The sequence below is a fragment of the Mastacembelus armatus genome, chromosome 8 (genome assembly GCF_900324485.2).
Source record: "Mastacembelus armatus chromosome 8, fMasArm1.2, whole genome shotgun sequence".
Taxonomy (NCBI): domain Eukaryota; kingdom Metazoa; phylum Chordata; class Actinopteri; order Synbranchiformes; family Mastacembelidae; genus Mastacembelus; species Mastacembelus armatus.
The window spans coordinates 8,035,720-8,041,719 of NC_046640.1; positions in this window are offsets into that span (position 1 = coordinate 8,035,720).

Genomic DNA, 6,000 nt, shown 5'->3' on the forward strand with positions numbered 1-6,000 from the left:
TAACAGCAAGCACTTTCAGCGTTTTCTCTCAGCTAAAACTCATTTGAATGCAAACTGTGCTCTCTCAAAGTCAGACCAGTCTCCCGTTCTTCATGAATAAAACAGCTTCATTTTGGGACAGATAAGCTGACTGACTGGTACTTGTTCTTCCGTCAGATGAGACACGTTCATAAACGTACATTAAACCCCGACATTTCACTCATTTTAAAGTGTGCGGAGATATGCTTTATATATTTTTAATGTCTTTACCATATGAGAGTAATGCATCTTGGGGCTGTTATATTCAACTGTATATGTAAATAATGAGGAAACGGTCCACTGTAGTGCCATAGCAAAAAATGACGTGAATCTCAGATTGACCTACTTTTAGCCAATGGTTGCTGTCAGACTGCAATTCTATCTGTGTAGGTCTTGGCACATGGAAACTCATGCTTTCTAGTGTAGTAGTGGCTGAGTCATAGCTTAAAATCCTTGTTGCTCTTTGCCCATTGGTTTGTTTTTAGTGATTCATTAGTGTGCCATCAACACTACTTGTTTTCACAAAGAAACAAATCACTCCAGAACAGAGATGACAAGAATGATGAGTTGAAGAAAAACTAATTGTATGAAGAGATATATGACAAAAAGCTTGATGGAAGGAGCTAATTATGCAGACAGGGATTAGGATCAGACTGGGACAAATCCTTTTATCTGAAACTGTGCTCTTGCCTCTGAAAATGTCACGCCACATCAAATCACATATCTGATTTTTCATGCCATCAAAGCAAGTTATTTTAATTCTCTTTACAGGAAATAAAGTTTAGGTTCAAAGCCCTTCTAAGTTAAAATGTCCTCTTGTTCCCTGAAATTTATGCAGGGCAGACACGGTTGTTCTATTCTCATTTTGCCCTTAAAATTTTACATCTTTTGGAGATGCCCCAGTGGCTCTATGTGGGTGCGTCCCATTCATAATCTAATCTCTTAGTTTTTTTTTCCTGTCATGCCTCACATCTGTCTGATCCCAATATGTATTACAAGACATTGCTGTAATGTACAGTGCATTCAGAAAGTATTTAGGGTCATTGTCAGGTTGGAAGGTGAAACTTCAGCCCAGTCTGAGGTCCTGAGCTCTTGGGGAACAGGTTTTCACTGAGGATATGGATCAATGGACAGAGTCCATTCAACCCTGACCAGTCTCCCAGTCCCTGCTACTGAAAAACTAACACCCCTACAGCTTGATGCAGCCACCACCATGCTTCACTGTTGGGATGGCATTGGGCAGCTGGTGAGAGGTGCCTGCTTTCCTCCAGACATAATGTTTAGAACTGAGGCCAAACAGGTCAATCTTGGTTTCATCAGACCAGAGACTCTTGTTCCTCACAGTCTGAGAGTCCTTCAGGTGCTTTGTTGCAAACTCCAAGCAGCTGTCATGTGTTTTGCACTGAGGACTGGCTTCATCTAGCCACTCTGAAGCATTTTGAATTACTCTGTGTATGAACTGTGCTATACAAATATACTTGCCTTGCCACGCCACTCCAGATTGGTGGAGGCTGCAGTGATGGTTGTCCTTCTGGAGCTTTGTCCCTGTTTCTACACAGGATCTCTGGAGCTCAGTTAGGGTGACCATCAGGTTCTTGGTCATTTCTCTTACTAAGGCCATTCTCCCACGATTGCTCAGTTTGGCTGAGAGACCAGGGCTTGAAAGACTCCTGGCTGTGACAAACTTCTACCATTGAGTACTATAGAGACCACTGTGATCCTGGGAACGTTCAGGGCAGCAGAATTTTTTTGTAGCCTTCCCCAGCTCTGTACCTGTCAACAATCCAGTCTCTGAGCTCTGCAGGCAGCTCCTTTGACCTCATGGCTTAGATTCTGCTCTGATATGCATTGCCAGCTGTGAGGCCTTCTATAGGGAGGTGTGTGCCTTTCCAAATCATGTCCAATCAATTTAATTTACCACAGGTGGATCCAATCAAGGTGTAGAAATGTCTCAGTCCAAGAGAAATGGAAGGTTCCTGAGCTAATTTTTACATGTTGTTACAAAGGGTCTGAATACTTACCGTAAATACCGGTATGTCAGTTTTTTTCATCCATCCATTATCTATACCCGCTTATTCCTAACCAGGGTCACAGGGATCTGCTGGAGCCTATCCCAGCTCTCTTTGGGTGAAAGGCAGGGGTGCACCCTGCACAGGTCACCAGTCACCGGTTTTTGCTTTTAATAAATTTACAGACATTCTTAAAAATCTGTTTTCACTTCGTCATTATGTGGCACTGAGTGTAGTTTAATGAGAAAAAAAATGAATTTGAACAACTGTAGTATCAGGCTGCAACATAACAAAATTGAAAAAAGTGAAGGGGGTCTGAATACTCTCTGAATGCACTGTAAACATTGTACATGCAGCAAGACAAATAACAATATATGAAACAAAAAGGAACCTGAATCACACCGTTATCTCCATGATTTTGAACATATATTACTGTGCAGAAGAAAATAATTCATTTCATAAGAAGGAAAAGCATGATAAAGGGCTTTTCCCCACACCATGTAATTTAACTGGGACATTGGACAAAGGCAGTGACTCCCTGACTCGGCACAAGGTCATACACCCTTTCAAAGTAATTTATGGTATAATGAGACAATGAGACAAAGGCAATACAGATATTACTTGCTCTGAGACAGCAGAAACTGAAATACCATCAAATGTTTTTAACAAGTGATTGAGAACTGCTATGAGGTCAAATCTTAAAGGTCTGAGTCCATGGGTGGATCACGAGGGTCCAGTCAGCTGCAGGTAGATCCCTACCTTCAGGCCACCACTGCACGTCATTCAATATGTGCAGAAATTACAAGTATTTTATTTTGAGAAAGCTTCGTGGAAGGAAAATTGTGACCTATAAAACCGAACAAAACATGTGCTGTGTGAACGTGGTCAGCTGAACTGAATAACAACCCCCTAACCGCTGTGGCAGAATTAGTTAAGGACACATAAAAGATGAATTCAAAGGAAGCTTGAAAATTTGATTTCAAATGGTGACAGTGGACTACAAAGACTAGTTTCTGGAAGCATTACACAGTTAAACCAAGCATGTCAGGGTCAGATTTCTACAATTTATTATTATTTATTTTGTTGTGATGTTTGTTGTACAGATAGAAATCTTTCTTACGTGGAAAAAAAAAATCCTTTCAAAGTGGCATAAGAAGCAGTTACAAAAGAGATTGTCCTTGACAGAAAAACAAGAATGTTTGCATAACATCTAGAGGCACCAGGTCATCGTTTTTGGGGAAGAGCTTTTACAGTATTTTGAGGAAAACAAACAATCTTCTGCTCACCTCCATCGTATCAGTGCATAATTACAACTTTCAGAAGTGTATGTCTCAAAACGTGAACACTAGGTGCCATAAAACTTAAACCACTACATGGATAGCCCTAACTCAACCAGCATAAAGCCCTAAAATAAATAAATTGGTCAAACCTTGTGAAGACCAAATGTGGATCCCCATAATAATCCCCATGATTGTGGGTTTGCTGTCTTCCTGGTAGCAGCAAGCCAGTTCTCAGGCCTTTAATTGACATGAATACCAGTACACACAAGACTCTACGTGGCTATGTGTCTTCACCTATACATATAGCCAGCATTATATGGCATTACACTGTTTACAGATGGCAAAGATGCTATTTCTGAAAATCTACCTTTGGCTACAAGATTATTTTTCTTTAATCCATCCTTTCATTTTCTAAAGTGTACTGGCTGCACAATACAGATCCCGAGTCATTTCACTAAGGGCTTTGCATTGGCACAGTACGGGGAGACATCAAAAACCTAGTTTTTCTGCTCAGTGATGCTCATTGCATTCAGATTGCCCTGACATTATGAACATTCAGTAAACAATAACAACAGTTAAAAATGTATTACCCATTGCAGACTCTATCTAATGCTATAAATGGGTCAAGTGATGTCGGACAATATGGCTCTTTTTCGGAGAAACAGGATGACAGAAGGAGGAGGGGACATGAATGAGCTTGATGAAATATTCCGGAATAATCCAGCGGCACTAAGGCTTTAAACCTGCTGCTGCTGTTGAAATGATCCTGAATCTGCAACAAAACTATTCCTGTTATGTAACACTTAGCGAAGCAATTACATGGAGTCAGGCGGTTATCCCTCGCCTGAAACTACAAAACTATCCCAGGACACACTGTTCAGTCAGGATAGGAGGGAACCTTTACAGGGGCCTTTCTGATGCCTCCATCAGTAGTTAACCATGGGAATAACCATATAGAAATTCCATACAGTGACTCTACCTGTTTAGGTTCTGATCACACAGTAGGAGCTGCACATTGTGCAGGTTTAGGCCTGATTTAGACCAAAGGAAGCATTGACTATGACACGAAACACATCAAGGTAACAATACTTTAACAAGTCTTGATGTCATTGGAAAGTCTTCAACAGTACTTCTGAAAAAAGGGTTAAATGTGACAAAGACTGAGTGCCACATTCATGTTTTTCCTGTAACCTCATTGCTTTTGAAATATGACCTGTCATGTGTGTGTCCATTAATGAATCCTATGACTCTACATTAGGACTACGCCCTCACTGTAGTGCTTCAGTGGTGTATGTTTACGGTATAGTGAAATAATAACATCACACTACATTGTGCCAAATGAGAAATAGAAACGCGTGCATGTTTTTCCAGCTCTGCTTCAGACTTTCTGCAGAAACAGACTCACCAGTTATAGCTCGGACTCTTCACCTACAGGCTCATTGTCTCCACTTGCCAGCAGGTGAGTGATATAGAGGTGTAGGGTTGTTCAGCTCCTCATCCCACACACTACATTAAAACACTCACATCCCTCCGCTCGCCGCGATGCCCACACACATCGAGAGGGCTGCAGGTGAAACAAGGGGCTGATGGATACAGTATGTTTCTGAGGCCTGTAATGTGCCATGAGTTCATTTATAGAAGTGGGAGGGAAAAGTGATGCATGGGGAGATGCTTGGCTGGATTTCTTTGTTGTTTCAGAGTGGTTGTTTAGATAGTGGAAACAGTTAGTTAAATGAAAGACCTTAAATAATAGTCCTCTAAGTTAAAAAAAAAAGGTAGGGAGAGATTATTGAAGGAATATTTGTTGTATTTTATTTCATTTCTCTCTAAATCAGGTAAAATCTTCATATTATTATGACTCTTTTGTAGCACTGAGATTTTCTTTAAAAATGTGCTTTAAATAAAGTGCTTTAAATATAAAATGCATTATTATTATTAATATTATTATTATTATTGTAAGAACATGCATTAAGAGTAAACAAGCTCAGATTCTCAAATATTGCAGTGGGTAAAATGATGTGAAGAGAATTTCTCCTCATTAAAGTAATTATTCTCTTTGTGTGAGTGCTGTCAGAGCTGATGACACTTGAATGAATGATTTGGTAGCTCTGGTAGAGCACAAGTTGCTAAACGTATTTTTGAAATTCAATTTCGTAAAGTACTGTGTAAATGCGACTTTGGCTAATTTCACCCTTTTGATAATTAACGCTGAGAGATGAGGGAAAACAACTTGAATACCAGCTGTGGCAGTTTGTTTGTACCTCCCTTAGATTCGGGTTATGTACATGATTGGATTTAATCTGGTCCATGATAAATAGTAATGACAGTTTCAGTGGATTGTGGATCATTTTAGCTGATTTTCTCTTTTCATTTTGTGTTTGTGCGTCTTTCACTGCAGAAGTGACACTATAACGGCTTTAAAGACGTCTATTTGAATCAGTTTTATTCTATTTATAATATATATATATTTGTTTGTGTGTGATTGTTTAGAAGCAATGTTTACTATGTGCTTTTACACTTGATCTTAAAGAAATCTCATACCTTACAGAGCAATATGGTAAAATTACAGTAAATTGAAATCAAATTGAAAAGAAAGCTGGATTATTGTCATCTGCATCTAAATTCTCCCCCCTTTTGTGCTCAGTTGTCATTTGATATGCATCATCTCCTTTTGTTAATGCATCCTGTCTATG